The sequence below is a fragment of the Dromiciops gliroides genome, chromosome 5, assembly GCF_019393635.1.
Source record: "Dromiciops gliroides isolate mDroGli1 chromosome 5, mDroGli1.pri, whole genome shotgun sequence".
NCBI lineage: Eukaryota > Metazoa > Chordata > Mammalia > Microbiotheria > Microbiotheriidae > Dromiciops > Dromiciops gliroides.
In genome coordinates this window covers 28,265,668-28,284,175 of record NC_057865.1, presented here as the reverse complement: position 1 = coordinate 28,284,175, position 18,508 = coordinate 28,265,668, and positions in this window count along the sequence as shown.

Below are 18,508 nucleotides of genomic sequence, written 5' to 3'. Positions count from 1 at the left end.
GTAGTAACCCTGGGGAAATCATTTAGCCTTCTGGTGTTTTACGCACTTCTCTTAGACTGTAAGTCACAGAGAAGGTGCCAACCTGCATTGGTGGAGGGGGCTCCCTCATCCCCAAATCAGTGAAACCTTAGTCCCAGTTACTATCCCTCACATTTCTATAACACTTTGTTATCATTTTAGCATTTAGCATGGTGCCTGACACTCAATAAATGCTTGCTGACTTGCCTTGCCTTAGGTCACAGTGAGAACAAAGGACAACTGATAAACAGCCTATAGTTCCATTGGTTTCCAAACAATGTCAAGAAAACTAGGTGGCTCAGTGGATAGAGTACCGAGACCCTGGAGTCAGGAGACCTGAGTTTGAATCTGACCTCAGACACTTGGCACTTACTAGATGTATGACCCTGAGCACATCACTTAACTCTGATTGCCTCGAGAAAAAAGGTCAATTTATGTTTGATGTCTGGAAATACCAGAACTACCCAAAAGTGGAGGGGGTAGGTTCTCCTTGGAGAACTTTAAGGGGCAGTTGAACTAGATAGTCACTGAGATCCTTTCCAACTTGAAAAATTCTGTGATTCAGGTAGTCTTTTTTTTTCCCCCAGGGCAATGAGGGTTAAGTGACTTGCCCAGGGTCACACAGCTAGTGTCAAGTGTCTGAGCCCAGACTGGAACTCAGGTCCTCCTGAATCCAGAGCCTGTGCTTTATCCACTGCGCCACCTAGCTGCCCCCTCTGGTAGTCTTTAAGACATCATTTTGCTCTACTAAGTAAAATGATTTTCATAGACCACAAACAATAAACACAGTGGAATCTTATAGTCCCTGCCTTTCCATCAACTGTATCTATAAATATGTGATCTACTATAGAACAATTTTGCAAAAGCTTGATACACATAGGGGCAGCTAGGTGGCGCAGTGGATAGAGCACCGGCCCTGGAGTCAGGAGTACCTGAGTTCAAATCCGGCCTGAAACACTTAACACTTACTAGCTGTGTGACCCTGGGCAAGTCACTTAACCCCAATTGCCTCCCTAAAAATAAATAAATAAATAAGTAAGTAAACAAATAAATAAATAAATGAAAGCTTGATACACAGATGTACTGAATCAATACATGCATATAGAAATATATACATATATATGGAAATATACACATGCATATATATGCATGTGTAGATGTATGTATATATTTATGTTTAGATTTATATTGTCTCTCCCATTAAAATGTGAGCTCCTTGAAAGCAAGAATTGTCTAGGCTTTTCTTTTGGAATGCCTGGTGTGTTGCATAGAGTAAGTGCTTAATAAATTTCATTCATTCATGTATTCATGTGCAGAGGGCATCAATGAGGGAAAGTTTGAGAGGGAAAGAATCAAGCTTTTGCAGAAAACATTCTATGGTCGACCACATATTTATAGAAACATAATTGATGGAGAGGCAGAGACTATATTGATCATCTGTGTGTATATAGAGTGGTTTTAGCTCCAAATAAGATGGAAAAGTCCCCACAGTCCTTGGGGTGGAGAAGCCAAGCAGATAGCCAGGTGCCTTCTTTAATGCCATTTCCACGGATCAGATCATATCCATTTTGGATGGTGAGTCATTTGGCAGTCCTGAGCACCCCCCATAGCTGTTGTTACTGAGTTTGGGGTTTCAGCAGCTACAAAGGCAGCTTCTACTTCACACCTCCACTGAAGCTGCTTCTCAGGATAATGGCTTTAGGTGCTGAACAGGTGGCCTGGGGGGGGGAACTGTCACTCTGTCCTGCTGCTCTTGGTCTTGTTTTCCCAGTACGAGTAATTGGTCCTAGGTTGACGGTGGTGTCGGTTTTGTCATAAAGACTTTGTAGAGATGGAAAAGTAGATGTTTCGGCATGTGGATCACATACATATATACACACACACTCAAAGTCATCACACCACAATGAATCATCACAATAGAGCTTTCATGACAGGTTGACATGAAACAATAAATATATGATCACAGAGAGAAGCAGCCCAGTGTAGTGGAGAATGTTGGAGGAACACAAGTGAGTCAAGTGATCAGGGACACTCAGGTTTTCAGCACCCCCCAGGAAGCTCTCAAAGAATTCAAGTGGAAGGATAGATAGATTAGATAGATAGATAGATAGATAGATAGATAGATAGATAGATAGATAGATAGATAGATAGATAGATAGATAGATAGATAGATAGATAGATAGATGATAGATAGATTCTTTCTATTTCTTAATCCTTTAGCATCCTTATCTCAGATGTCTTAAAAGTCTGCCACTCAACACCTTTAACATATTACCTCCAACAGCGACCTGAGTGCAGGAAGCTATGGCTTTATTCGTAGAGAATCATTATTAATTTTGATTTGGTTCCTCCAGAAGTGAGTTGATTCGTGGGTTGTTGAACAAAGATCTTGAGACACACTAGTACTTAAATTAAAGGTTATAGACTATCTAAAGCTGTGATTATTCACACCTTCTGCCACTATTGTTAGAGAAGTGAATAGGGTTGGGAGTTATCTCCTGCCCTTCTTTGTCTCATGGATTGTTATGGCCAAAGACATCCCCACCTATTAGGCCTAGTGACAGGCTTCCCTGTTTTCATCTTGACTGGTCCTTAGAAAGTAGATATTCTGCCCATCCCTGGGAACATGTCTAGAGTTCTTCCAGCATGACAGAGCCTACTGAAATTGATGCTTTGCTGGTGAGAACCTCAAAAACCCAAGGCCATCTCTATGCCACAATGAAACATCACAACAGTTATTTGACATGAAACCATACATATCTGATCATAGAGAGAAGCAGCCCAGTGTCGCAGAGAATGCTGGAGTAACACAAATCAACCGTGTGATCACAGACACTCGATCTCTTAGTTCCCCACAGGCAGCTGTCAAAGAATGCAAGTTATTATAAATTGGCTGATCTGAACTGTTGGAGGGAGTTTCCACCACCAATAAAATTACAAGTATGTACCCTCCTCTCTCACCTAAAAATGCTAATAATTACATAACACAGAGTAATCTTTCAGTGACCATTGATACAATGGCTGGTGTCTTTTTTGACTATATCACTACAGACTCAAATCTGAAAGGGACCCTAGATATTATTTAATCTAACTATTTTGCAGACAAGGAAACTGAGGCCCAGAGATTAAGTGACTTGGCGTCTGTCACACGGGAAGTGAATGGTAGAGCTGGGATTCGCAGGTGGGAAGGAGAAAGAATTTGAAACAAAACGTTTTTAACGGAATAAAACAAACAAAATAAAGAACAATTTTTTTTTGGTCACAGAGTACATCACACTGATCCTGCAGTCCATGCTTCTCCTTTTTATATCCATTGATAAAACATTTCTTATATAACTGCTAGCATGGGATTAACTGATCCAGACTTCCAATGAGTTAGAAAGAAATATAGAGAAGTTTACTCTGCTGCTCCCATATAAAAACATCTGTTGGTTTACCTAAATTTTTACCTAGGGAGAAAATATTTGTGCAGAAGAAGCTACATTAAAAAGAACTCAAATTTAATTATTTTAAAAGAATACATGAAAAGGTTGAGTACATTTAAAGTAATATCGAAATGCCAGTACTTTAAAATATGACACCAACTCCTAATGTGAGCAAATCATTCAAGAGGCTCAATAAGCACTCCAGAGTTTTAGGATCTTCTTCATTGGCTCTGCAAAAACACCTTAGGTGAAACCATGTTCCAAGGGACATTTGGTTCCAAATTTAGAGCATTTGTTATTCATCTTGGGTGACTGGCTAAATGACAGTAGAGTGTGGTTTCATGATGTTACTTTGGGGTTTGGCTATTCTGTATTGTAGTGATGTCATTTCAAAATGACGTTGGTCAGACAATATTATACATGGGATGCCTGGCTGGAAGCTCTATTCTTGTCCCGGCAGCCACGAGCCCACTGACATCTTGGTTTATCAGAAGTTATTTCAGTATGTTTAAAGAAGAATTCTGAAGAGATGAACTTTTACAGGAATGTAAGTTTGTGGTCTGAGTGCTGTGACTGGAAACTGAAAAGAACAAGGCTGGCCTTATGAGGTGGCAGGGTTGGGAGATGCCTATGTGGTCAAAGTAGAGGGCCTGAGACAGGGCCCTCCTGCTCAGTACATTTCCCCTACCACCTGCCATGTGGCTACATGGAGAGGGGGGAGAGAGAGACAGAGACAGAGACAGAGACAGAGACAGAGAAAGTGCTCTTATGCTCTCTTCCTTGGGACCTTGAAGGATTTTGGTCTTTATATTCCTGGATAAAATAGTATCCCCTAGGAAGAATAACAATTTGATGCATTATCAGGCAACCCCTTAGTAAGATCCTGAGAAAAGTCATTGTGAATAAGAATAAGAATAGCTATAGTTGGAAGGGAAGATGGAGAAGGTTGAGGATCATGGAGGAGAATAGTTGGGGGTGGGGGGGTCTAAAAGAAAGTAAGATAAAAGGACAAAACAACAAGAAAAACCCAAATCCACAACTTCGACTTTCAGAATATTACTGAATCTTAGTGAGAAAAACTGAAATAAAGAATTCACTCTGAACCTCACTGAAATGTAGACATGAGAGGGAATAATAAAAGGTGGCATTTGTAGAGGACTTTAAGGTTTGCAAAGTGCTTTACAAATATTTTCTTGTTTTTATTCTCTCTCTCTCTCTTTTTTTTTTTCAGTGAGGCAATTGGGGTTAAGTGACTTGCCCAGGGTCACACAGCTGGTAAGTGTTAAGTGTCTGAGGCCGGATTTGAACTCAGGTACTCCTGACTGCAGGGCCGGTGTGCTCTATCTACTGCGCCACCTAGCTGCCCCTCTTGTTTTTATTCTCATGAGAATTGTGGGAACTTGGTGTTATTATTATCCCCACTTTACAGTTGAGGAAACTGAGGTAGACAGAGATAAAGCAGGTTGTCTAAAGTCACAGAGCTAATTCATATCTAAGGCTGAATTTTTACACAGGTCCCTTAGTATGCTGAGCAGGTAGCATCGTGCCTGGTATACAGTAGGTGCTTAATAAATGTTTGCTAATCAACAACCAGTCCCCTTGATTGTAGGAACAGTCCTCTATCCACCATACTACCCATCTGCTTCAAAGTCGAATATGATACATACAACTTTGCTAATAACTGATTTGCAATTTCATGTACAATCATCTTTTTTTATTCTGTTACGGAAATGTTTGTTTTATTTCTTAAGTTCAGAAGAAAATAAAGAAATTTTAAAAAAAGAAATTGAAAAGAACACACACACACATATATATGTATATATATATAGAGAGAGAGAGAGAGAGAGAGAGAGAGAGAGAGAGAGAGAGAGAGAGAGAGAGAGAGAGAGAGAGAGAGAGAGAGAGAGAGAGAGAGAGCGCACACTTTATGGTTTGCAAAGGGCTTTCCTCACAATAATCCTGACTGAGGTGGACATTGCAAAAGTCAAATACCAAGAAAGAATATTATTTAAAAAGGAGGAGGCCGAGCAACTAGCACAAGAACCAGTAAGCACCAAAGCTGGGATTTGAACCATGTCTCTCCTAGCCAAATTTCAATATTCTTTTTCGTTTTCATGGTTAAGGTACATTTATCTCATCCTTGTCTTACTTTGTGAGGTCACTGTTGATCACAGGCTACATGTGAACGCCACTAACATTCTGGCCATGGCGTCCTCCATCATGACTTAGTGGTGACCCTGGATTCTTGGAGTCTATCCTATGAAATAAGATTTGTGAGGTTCTCCAATAAGCTGGAAAGGAGTATAAACCTGGTAAAAGACTGTGTGTCTCTCATCTAAAGATAGGACAGCCAAAGTTTGAAGATACCACCAGAAGGTGATGCATTTGTTTAATCCCTGTGGCAAACATGAAGACTATTATTGTCAACAGCGCTCTTTTAAGGAAAGTGGGACTCAGGTAAGGTAAGGAACTTACCTGAGGTCACACAGATGGAAAGTAGTAGAGAGGAGACAGGATCGTGTCTTTTTTTCCTTCTTTTTATTGCATTTCCTTTTACACCAAATGCAAAAGGATGTCAGTGATAGGAAGGTCCTTTACCGGTGAGGGCCAAAAGTCATCTCCATAATGCAAGGCAGGGAGTGGAGTCTGGCAAAAATAGGGTCAAACCAGGTTCAACTGGGTCTAAGGGGATTAGCAAGAAGTGAGCATTGGAGTCACTTTTCAGAACAGAAAGTTGTTCAATTTTGTTATTATCATTAAGATGAGACAAAGAATACTATTTTGCTTTGAGAAATTATGAAAAGGATGGATCAGAATCAGAACAGTAACATGATAACAGCACTATTACAAAAACAACTTTTGAAAGGCTTAATATTGCTGATCAATGTAATGACCAACCATTACTCTAAAGGACTGACAATCTATGCTACCCATTTCCTGACAGAGAGGTGATGGACTTGAGATGCAAAATGACACAAACATCTTTCAACATGTCCAATGTGGGAACCTGTTTTGCTTGACATGCATATTTGTTACAAGTGGTTTGTTTTTCCTCATTTTTAAACAGGGGAGATGGGAAGGAGGGAAAATAAATGCTTGTTAATTGAAAAATAAATTTATATTAAAATAATGTCATAAATAGCTGCTCATGAAATATGTGATACTGACATTTTTCCAAAATCAGAGTGGACCTCTTTGGTCTCATCCTGCTACAAAATTGTTTTCCTTCCTTCCTTCCTTCCTTCCTTCCTTCCTTCCTTCCTTCCTTCCTTCCTTCCTTCCTTCCTTCCTTCCTTCCTTCCTTCCTCTCTCCCTTCCTAGTTTAAAAAAAATAGCCACTAAAAACCATTTTAGGATCATAAGCCCAATGAAAGACTACAAGCCATTAGCAAAGCAAGGAAAGCAAGATGGTTAAACAATGTGGGAACCAACACAGAAGCTGTAGTCAGTAATTCTGAGGGATGTATCTGCCTCTTTCTCATGCTGAGATGATTGAGCCAATATAACCAATCAGTTGATTAACAAGTATTTATTAAACACCTACTATGTACCAGGTACTGTGCTACATGCTTGGCATACAAAGACATAGCTCCTGCTCTCGTAGAGGTTACATTCTAAAGGAGGGAAAGTAAGAAAGAGGTGGGGCTTTTAATTTGGAATTATGCCCAAAGGTCGATAAAGCTGTGCATACCCTTTGACCCAGCAATTCCACTTTTAGGTCTTTTGCCCAAAGAAATCATGGAAGGGGGAAAGGGACCCACATGTACAAAAATATTTATAGCTGCTCTTTACGTGGTAGCAGGGAATTGGAAGTTGAGGGGGTGCCCATCAATTGGGGAATGGCTGGACAAGTTGTGGTATATGAATACAATGGAATACTATTGTGCTGTAAGAAATGATGAGCAGGAAGAGTTCAGAGAAACCTGGAGGGTCTTACGTGAGCTGATGATGAGTGAGATGAGCAGAACCAGAAGAACATTGTACACAGTATCATCAACATTGAGTGTTGACCTGTTGTGATGGACTATATTCTTCTCACCAATGCAATGGTACAGAAGAGTTCCAGGGAACTGGATAGAAGAGGATCTCCAAATCCAAGAAAAACAAAAAAAGAACTGTGGAGTATAGATGCTGATTGAACCATACTATTTCTTTTGTTTTGGGTGCTGTTTTGTTTTTGTTTTTTTTGAGGTTTTGCATCACTGCTCTGATTTTTTCTCTTGTAACAGGATTAATGCAGAAATAGGATTAATGTTATTATGTGTATATATATAAATGTATATGTATATGTATATAGATATATAGATATAACCTATATCAGATTGCCTGCTGTCTAGGGGAGGGGGGAGGGAGGGGAGGGAGGGAGAAAAATCTGAAATTGTAAAGCTTGTATAAACGAAAGTTGAGAACTATCTTTACATGTAACGGAAAAATAAAATACCTTATATGAAAAAAAAAAGAGGTGGGGCTTTTAAGCTGTCAGTTAAACATTTATTAAGGCCTACTCTGTGCCGGGCACTGTGCTGTGTGCTGGGGGTGCAAAAAAGTTTAAAAAAAACATGGTCTCTGTCTTTAAGGAGCCCACATTATGCTGCAGGAGACAACATCCAAACAACTATGTACATAGAAGAGAGATATATGGACCATGCATGGACTGGATAGGAGGCAGTCTCAGAGGGAAGGCACTAGCGGTGAGGGAGTGGGGGAAAGAAAAACTGGGGGCCTAGGAAAGCCTCCTAGAAAAGGTGGAATTTGAGTTGGGTCTTCAAGAAAGCCAATCCTTCCCGGCTCATGTTTGAAACTAATCTTATCCTATTCCTAAAATAGGACTTTACAGTTACTAGAGAAGGATTATTCTCCAGTTTTATTCACTCTGGCCTAAGGGTGTATGGTCAGGAGCAAGGTTGGCCCATAGACCTCCATTGTGCTAGATGAGATCACATAGGTGTGGTGCTAGCAGGACCAGCCCAGCTCAAAAGGAAGGTCCTTGATGGTAACAGTCTCTGAGTAGTCAGAAGCAAGATGCAGATTATAAATAGTAGAAAGAGCAGTTACTGGAGTAATGAGCCAGAAACACAATGCAAATGGTCCCCAAGACGGGAGGGGGGGCATGTTCTGGGCTGAAAGGAGTGGTTGGGTAACACGGTGCCTACAAGATCCAAGGGGCAGGGCAAGGGCTGAACTTGAACACAATGTTCACACATAGTTTGTTTCACTTAATACAAGGGGCAGAGCCCAGGTATGTGATGCTGACCTTGACCTCTTGGTTCCCAGCCACTGCCAGCATTTCTGATCAACCAAGGACAGGGGAGGTGTTACTGGTAGAACATGGTTGTAATAGAGTGGGCAAAGGTGTCTTTCCCTGGGATGCTGTGACATAAGGAGCCCCTGATATTGTGCGAATTCTCTGGATGAGTCTGATCCCAAGGTGTGCTGCTAAATGCCACAGGTCTGGAGCACGGAGAGCCCCAAAGACATTTGGCAGGGATTATAGCATCACTGGATCACCGGGGGTGTTCTTTCTGATAACATTCTTTGAATGTATCTATCTTCCCTGGGATGGACCAATTAGCAAAATTGGGAGACCCTGACACACTCTATCAGATTTTATTAACTTCTATGCCTCATCTATGCTCTGCATAACGAAGGCTCCAAATAAATGCTTAATTAGTTTAGTAAAAGCAGCAAGATAAATATGAAGCTACTATTAAATAGAAATTTTGAATCCACATTTTGGAACATTTCTCATCCAAAGTGTTTAAAGGCATTTAAAGGACATCAGCAATAAAAAGGTTTCTTTTCATAACAACTTAACCAAGATTGCCCATAACCTCTTTTTTTTTTGGGGGGGGGGGATGAGACAATTGGGGTTAAGTGACTTGCCCAGGGTCACACAGCTTTTATCAAATGTCTGAGGTCAGATTTGAACTCAGGTCCTCCTGATTCCAGGGCTGGTGCTCTATCCACTGGGCCACTTAGTTTTGCCAATCTCTTACTCTTAAATTGTCCATCTGTATAGGAAACAATTGGGGTTGGTTAGTACTTAAAAACTTATCAAGGTAGAATTTTTATTATAATTCTGTGTTTGGCTCCTATTCCTCTATTAGCCTCTAAGCCCAATATGACTGGAATCTATGTCTGACTTATGTATTCTATATCCTTGGTGACCTGGTATAGTGCTTAATAAATACTGATTGAATGAGTAGGCAGATAAGTGTCACAGTGGATAGAGATTGGACCTGGAGTAAGGAAGACCTCAGTTCAAACCCAACATCAGACATTTACTGTGTGAACCTGAGCAAATCATTTCACCTCTTTGTCTTCCTTGGTTTTTTTATCTGCAAAGGGGAGATAAAAATGGCACTTACCTCCCAGGGTTGTTGCAAGAATAAAATGAGGTAATATTTATAACTTGCTTTGCAAACTTTAAAGCACTATATAAATGCTCGTTATTATCATCCATGGATGAATTTTGGAGATTTTAAGAAGGATAGTGCCTGTTAAAAAAAAAAGACAAACCAAGATTAAATGCTTCCTTCCATCTATTTCCTTAGAATGTCTTTAACTGAGAACTCAGACTTTGATGTCCTCTTCGCTTGCACCCCTAGCCCCCTCACCATTTCCTCATTATGCTCTGCCAAACCTCAGCCCTGGATCACTCCCACCATTCACATGCTGCTGAATGAAGGTAGAGACAATCATGTAACCATTCTGACTTGGTCCCCTACAAATTGATGTTACAGAACTCAATTGGGCCATCATTCTATACCTGTCTTATCCATTCACTATCCCTATCTGGGCACCAGGTCTTCCAAATCCTTTCATCCTTCCTTCAAACTCTCAGGGCTCCCCCTCCCCAACCCTCTCAGTTGGGGATCTTGCCTCCATCCACCACAAGTTCCCTCTTCTCTCTTCTCCTCATCTTTTAGATGCCTTCTGCTCCCATCTCCCTCACCCCTGACCCACAAGATGAGGTGGCCTTAACCCCTGCTAAGACTAACCTCTCTACTCACCCAAGCTATTCCATTCCTTCCTGTCTCCTCAAACAGACTGCCCCCTCTATCTTCCCCACTCTCTCAATTATTTCCAATCTCTCCCTGCCAACTGGCTCATTCCCTACTGCAATGGATGGTGGGCTCCTTGAGGTCAGGGACTATCTTTTGCCTTTTTTTGTATTCTCAGTGCTTAGCACAGAGCCTGGAACAGAGCAGGTGCTTAACAAATGTCGACTGGGGTAGCTAGGTGGTGCAGTGGATAAAGCACTGGCCCTGGATTCAGGAGGACCTGAGTTCAAATTTGGCCTCAGACACTTGACACTTACTAGTTGTGTGACCCTGGGCAAGTCACTTGACCCCCATTGCCCTGCAAAAAACAAACAAAAAACCAAACCAAACCAAACCAAAAAATAAATGTTGACTGATTCTATGATTAGAGGATTAGCCATTTCAACCCAAGTGCCAATATCTTAGAGAATGATCAAGTCACTCAATAGCCACAAATTCACTCTCAAACATAAAGGGCTGACATCCAATATGAAGTTGGCGGGGGGGGGGGGGGGGGGAGGTGAGAGAGAGCGGAGGCAAGGAGAGGACCTAGATGTCTACAGAAGTGCCAGAAGATTAGGTGGCAAGCAAAAGGACACAGAAAGAGAAAGTGTAAAACACTGAAGACAAAACCAACTGACTTTGTATCTTTGCTCAAAGTGTGTTGGTCCAGACTATAGCCCGCTCTGGTCTAGAGTGGCTCACGGATGATTCAGCCTCAATGGAGGAGCTGCACTGTCTGGGAAAGTGGTCAGATCACTAGGCTGTTCCAAGTTGACCAAAGCCTCCCAAAGCATCCCTTGGTGACCCAGCCAAGGGCTACGAGTTCATGCCTCTTAGCTGTTCTTCTCCAAACCACATCAAGGAAGTGGAAGCCACCCCCAAGATCTCCTTTCCCTAGCCTTAGATTTTATACCCCATTATTCCTTAGAGTTTATTTCACATATAAATTTAGGAAACAAATCCAGCTCTGGAATTTAAAGAAAAAAGATACGAGAGTGGAGTCCTACTATTTAATGTTGTGCAATCAATCAGATGTTTCTGACCAAACTCTTCTTATTGCTGCATTATTTGAATTTCACTCTGGGATTCAGACCCTGAAGCCCTTACTCACACAATTGTCAAACCAGAATCAGGACAAATGGCCCACTTGTGAAGCGGGTTTGTCTTCTGAGCTTCTAGCTTTCCACTGACACCCCTGATGTACTATTGATCTCTCCTTATCCAAAAAATACCAAACAAACAACAAACCCAAACAAAACCTCTTGTCAAAAAAAAAAAAAAAAAGGATCAGGAACTCTTTCATGGAACAGTGAAAACAACTGTCTAAAGTCTTTTGGGAAAAACGGAACTACTAGGTCATTCCCTACTGCCTACAAACATTCCCAAGCCCATGCCCATGTCCGAAATCTCTTGGAAGATTTTTACTTTTATGGGGGTTAAAAGCTATAGGTAAAGCATTTAAGTTCAAGTATCTCTGAGCAGAGGAGTGATTTCAGCATGATAAAATCAGACCACAGATAGTGTGGGAGGCAACATGACATCATGGTTAGAGAGGCAGCCTCTGAACAGCAAGACCTGAATTCAGTGCTGTCTTTGACATATCCTGACTGTGTGAGCCCTAAGAACTCTAGGCATTCTCTTTCAGACATTGAGGTTCTGAGAAGGTGCGGACCTGAATCACTTGAGGAAATTCTTCATGAGGATAACCTTGTAGGCCTGACTATAACTTACCACTGTCTGGAGTGATATTGGTTGGTTGTTGTCTATTCTTGGGAGGACCAAAATGGCATCACTAAGTTAGGGTCAAGGTATAGTGTGTCCAACTGGCTGATCAGACCAATACATGCACAGGTTAGGCACAAATAGTCCACATGGATATTTGGAGTGGAGATGTCTCTACTTTGCATGTCTCATATTTCTTTTGAGCTACTGGAAATCTGCTTCGATCCCAGAGCACAGTGCCTCCTTTGACTCGGGTATGCCATGCTGGGTGGTCCTTTGCCTGTAGCCCCTATCTCATGAAATCAATTCCAAGGATCTTCAGAGAAACCTAGAGAGTGTCCTTGTAGCTTCTTCTGACCACCGTGTGAGCACTTTCCTCGTGGAGTTCTCTGTAAAACAGTCTTTTAGTACATTTGGCAATCGAACGATGTGGCCAGCCCATCGGCGTTGCCCTCTCTGCAGTAGAGTTTGAATAAGCGGAGTGATAACAGACCTAACGCATCCACTTCCTCAGCTCAAAGTTCAGAAGTGAGTACTCAGTACTCCTCTCCCCAACCCAAGGAAGCACAACCAACTTCAGGCAAATCACTTCTCTCTGGGTCTTGGAGTCTTTGTATTGAAAATAAAGGGATTACAGGGGCAGCTAGGTGGTGCAGTGGATAGAGCACCGGCCCTGGATTCAGGAGGACCTGAGTTCAAGTCGAACCTCAGACACTTGACACTTGTTAGCTGTGTGACCCTGGGCAAGTCACTTAACTCCCACTGCCCCGCAAAACAACAATAACAACGACGACGAAAATAAAGGGGCTGGGCTAGTTGATGATGACCCCCATCCAGAGGGCTATGACCCCAGGGCCTCATCCATGAGGAGATGTACATCCCCATGCCCACAGTAGCTGTAGGGGTGAAAGCCAGAAAGTGACATTGGCAGAGAGAGACTCCTTCTCTGTTCCAGGAGGAGCCCAGAAGCAGAGAAAGAATCTGTTGTTGGAAGGAACTGGGTGGGCTAGAGCTTGAATGAAAAGATAATACATTGTGATGCCTGGGAAATGAGCCAGAGCGGCAGCGTCAACAGAAAACTCTGCAATCACTTGGGATGTGAGCAAAGCATGATTTCACTGGGCCGTGCTAATGTACCCACAATTTCTTATAGAAGTGAGTCATGGAGAATTGAAACGTACTGCAGTGTAGCGGATAGAGACCGGGATTTGTAGTCAGAGGGTCTGGGTTCAAATCCTAGATCAGTTACTTATTACCTGTATCACTGATCAAAGTGCAAGTATTTATTAAGGATCTTCTTACTCAAAATACTGGACACTGATAGTTGAGAAGACAAGATATAAAAACATACGGTCTAGTTATGAAAATAATAATAATGATTATGATAAAAAACAAAAATGGACACATATGGTGTTTTTAGGATTACAAAGCACTTTACAAACACCTCATTTGACCCTCACAACAACTCTATGAGGCAGCTATTATTTGCTATCTCCATTTTATAGGTGAGGAAACCGAGTCAGACCAAGTTGATTTCTCCATGGTCACACAGCTAGTCAGTGTCTGAGGTAGGATTTGAATCCAGGTCTTGTTCACTCCAAATATAGCATGGTATCTATTATTATATCTTACTGCTTGAAATAAACAATGGATAGCATGAGTATTCATGAGTTTGGAAATGCAAGAACAAGTTATTGGTACAGGTTAGTAAATAAGCCTTCCAGTAACTTAAAGGAGAGGACAGTCCTATCTGTTTTGCTATTAAGTTCCTTGAATTACTCATATGAACGTTCTTTTCCCAGACATGCAGCTAGGATTTGGGGTTTCGGACACTGTTCTTTTGTATAGTATAAGAGTACCAGACAAGTTAGAGAAGTAGATTCAATTTCCTATCCTGTTTCTACTACCAAGCTCACCTTTTTAACTATGTTTTACTTAAAAAAAGAAAAAGAAGACAATTCTAATTGTTTTTAAGGTTTGGTTTTTAAAAATCCAGTTGCTTGGGCCCGTTCCAAAAGGTATTAGAGATCTTCACCTGGTACAGAAAAAGGAAACAGGAGACTGGCCTTGGAGAGGCCACGTTCTTCATGGAAAGTAAATGACTCTTAGGTTACTTCTTCAGGCCTCTCTTCTGAGAAAGGGGATAGCAAGCATTCCGGCTCTCTCTCCCTAAACTTTCCAGTTTCTAGAAATTGCATGCAGTTTCTTTAGAAGAGAGGGGTTAAGCTGTTTAAAACCTTCCTAACCCAGCCTTTTGGTGTTAAGCAAGGTAATCAGTGCCAGACAGGACTGTAGACCTTAACAGTCTGGCTCCAACACCAGGGCATGACACGTTTTCTTTCCCTTGTGTGTTGAGTTGTTTCTGACTCTTCATCACCCCACTTGGGGTTTTCTTGGAAGAGATACTCAAGTGGTTTGCCATTTCTTTCTCCAGATAATTTACATATGGGGAAACTGAGACAAACAGCATTAAGTGACTTCCCCAGGGTCATATAGCTATTAAGTGTCTGAGGCCATATTTGAACTCACAAAGATGAGTCTTCTTCACTCCGGGCCAGGTATACTATCCTTTTCTCTCCTTTACTATATACAAAAAAGTAGTTCATCTTGTTTGCAACTAGGAGTTGACTTCCAATAGACCCGCTCCGTTTTGAACCTCTAACAAAACATCCATCAAATCAGCATGAATTTAGAGGTGTGCATTTGTGGGAAGGAAGACACCAAAAAGGAAAATATGGATATCTTCTGAGCTAACAGAAGATTGGGTAGACAATAAACGAACATAGGGAGGGATTAATCATGTTTAGAAAAATGGATGAAGGGGCAGCTAGGTGGAGCAGTAGATAGAGCACTGGCCCTGGATTCAGGAGTACCTGAGTTCAAATCCAGCCTCAGACACTTAACACTTACTAGCTGTGTGACCCTGGGCAAGTCACTTAACCCCAACTGCCTCACTAAAAAAAAAAAAAGAAAAAAAAAGGAAAAAAAAGAAAAATGGATGAAGACAACAAGAACTGGGAGACTGCATATTGTGGTAAAAAAGGGAAAGGTTAAAGAGGGGAGATTTATGATTTAATATCCAATTTTAAATCTCACAATATCTATATTACTAGAGGAAATTCAGCAACATAGAAACAACTAGGAACATACAGCATAGCATAGCATAGTATAGTAAAGTATTGTAGAGTATGGCAAAGTATAGTATATCATAGCATAGGATAGTAAAGTATAGTATTATATAGTATACTATATTATAGCATAGTATAGTAAAGTATAGTATAGCATAGCATAGAAAAATATGGTATGGTATGGTATGGCATGGTAAGGTATAGCATAGCATAGCATAGCAAAATATAGTATAGTATATCATATAGCATATATGTTCATATTTATTTATATATTGTCTCCCTCATTGGAATGCATATTCTCTATAGATGTGAATTTTATAAATATCCATATCTACATACAGATATAGATATTTTATATATGCATATATATATACAAATATATATGTATATAGAGAGGCATAAAGATAGAATAAAGGAAATACATGATGATATCTGTTATTTATACATAGATAGATAGATACAGATATAATTATTGCTCAGTCATTTCAGTTGTAACCTACTCTTTGCAAGCCCATTTGGGGTTTCTTGGAGTGGTTTGCCATTTCCTTCTCCAGTTCATTTTATAGATGAGCAACTGAGGCAAACAGGCTTAAGTGACTTGCACAAGGTCACACACCTGGTAAGTGTCTGAGGCCAGTTTGAACTCAGGAAGATGAGTCTTCCTGGGAGTTAATAGAAGCCACTAGAGTTTACTGAGTAGGAGAATGACATGGTGCTTTTAGAAAATCACTTTGGCAACTAAACAGAGTATAGATTGGGGAAGCTTGAGGCAGGGAGACCATTTAATAGGCTATGGTGATACTCCAGGTATGAGGTGATGAGGGCCTGCAGTATGGTGATGACTGCCTATCTGTCTATATCTATATTTATCTATCTATATCTAAATCTACACAGACACGTGTCTTGAAGGTTGGAACAAGATTTGACAATAGACTTGATATATGGGATGCGTGTGAGTCCAGGATGACACTGAGGTTACAAGTCTGGGTCACTTGGAGGATGGTGGTACCCTAAACAATGATAGGGAAGTTTGGAAGTTGGGAGATTTTTGGGGGAAAGATGAGTTCTGGTTTAGACAGGCTAAGTTTGAGATGCCTCTGAACCAGTGTCCTGAACTATAAAATGAGTGAGTTGAACCAGATGATTCCCAAGGTTCTTAAATCTTTGATCCATTTTCTCATATGTTAAATTGGCTGTTGAGGTGAGGGAGGTCAAATATGGCGGTGGTACTGTCATGAATGATAAAAATAGATCACTATTAAAACACTGCAAAATCTATTCCATTTCATATGTGTTTGCTGTCTTCCTTCTAGGTTTATCTATAAATGCTCTTGGGATAACCTGCCTTTTTTCATGGGTCTCACACCAAGCTTTTCTCCAGGTTCAACATCCCCTCTGTTGCTTTTCTCTGTTATGTGAGGCAATGCTGTTCCTAATCTTCAACCATTTTCCACAATTTTTTTGGAAAAGAGCTTGTACTCTAAGACTGTGCTACCCTTAATTGCTAAGCCCCCCTATGGGCAAGGACATCAGGGGTTTAATAGAAGAGGTGGTTTCTGGGGTCTTTTCGCCTACTCAGTATGGTGACTGTTTTATACTAGTCAAATTTCTCCAAGAAGTGGTGACCATTATTTCACTACCATTTTCAACCTTACCTTGGTTTAACTCCTCTCCTACACAATGCCCTGTAAGTGCTGCAGACCACAGGGTCCTCTTTCCTTTCCCCAAACCCCTGGAGCACTGACTGATGATGATAATTTCAAATACAGCAGAATCTCTCCAATAAGGCTACTGTTGGGAGACAGGTCTAACAACTCTATTATAGGTTAATCATGTTATTTTAGGCTTTTACTCTATGTAGTTCTATTACAGAGAACATGACTTAACTTGTGTTCCACTTGAGTCAGCCTAATAAAAGAACCATTAAAATAGAACTCTATTGTAGGCAATGAGAAGAAAGAAACTAATATACATTCTTGGTGGGAATTTTTAGGCTTGCAGATCACTGAAAAAAAGTTCTTTCATGTTGCCCAATTCTTAACTGCTATTACATAGCACCACACTGTACTTTATCCAAAGTAACCTAAAACCCCTGACTTCTAAGAGTTACAGCCTAAGAAAAAGGCCATGATGAAACAAACATAAAAAGGGCCTAAGGAAGGGTTTTTTTTTTAAATCAAGTTTTGCTTATTTTACTTTCTGTAATACTGTTTAGAGGAGGGTATCAACGTCCCCTTTCTATCTGCCATCACTATTTTCTGATACCAGAAACTTAGCTGATTTTTAAGTTTCACTGCTCAAAAGTTGCCTTATTTGTATTTGGATTGGCTTGCCAATAGCAGAAACTGCTTATACCTGCAGAACCATGGCTGGTTCTGGTGGAAGTGGTGGAAGTGTGAAAGGTCAATGGGATAGAATACATACATACCTAATACACACATACATAATGCATTCATATACATATCCTGTTAGTTCAAACTGCATCTATACATCTAGCTTAGGATTCTATCTTTGAGATACCAATGAATTAGGGGGGTTGTCCTCATCAGGATCAACAAATTTAGAGCTGAAAAAGAACTGAATGATCACAAAGCCTAGGTTTTTAACCTGAGAGCCATAAACTTCTTTTTAAAAGTTTTCATAACTATGTCAATAGCATTGGCATCTTCTGTGATCCTGCACATTTTATTTTATTCATTTTAAAACATGATTCTGAGATGGGGTCCATAGTCTTCACCAGACTGTCCAAGGGGTCCATGACACATGAAAAGGTTAAGAACCTTGTTTCTGGTGAAAACTCCTGATTTTAGAAATAAAGGTACTGGGGACCTGGGGGTGGGGGAGGTATAATTTGCTCAAGACCACACCAAGTATTAGGTGCTCTTGTGGATAGAATACTGGATCTAAACTCAGGAAGATCTAAATTAAAATCTAGCCTCTGACAGTTACTTGCTGTGTGATCCTGGGCAAGTAATTTAAACACTGTTTGCCTCAGTTTCTGTATATGTAAAATTAGAATAATAATAGCACCAAACCCCAAGGTCAATGTGAAGATAAAGTAAGATAATATTTGTAAAGTGCTTTTCAAACCTTGTTGTTGTTGTTGTTGAATCATTTCAATCATGTATGACTCTTTGTGACCCCATTTGGGGTTTTCCTGGCAAAGATA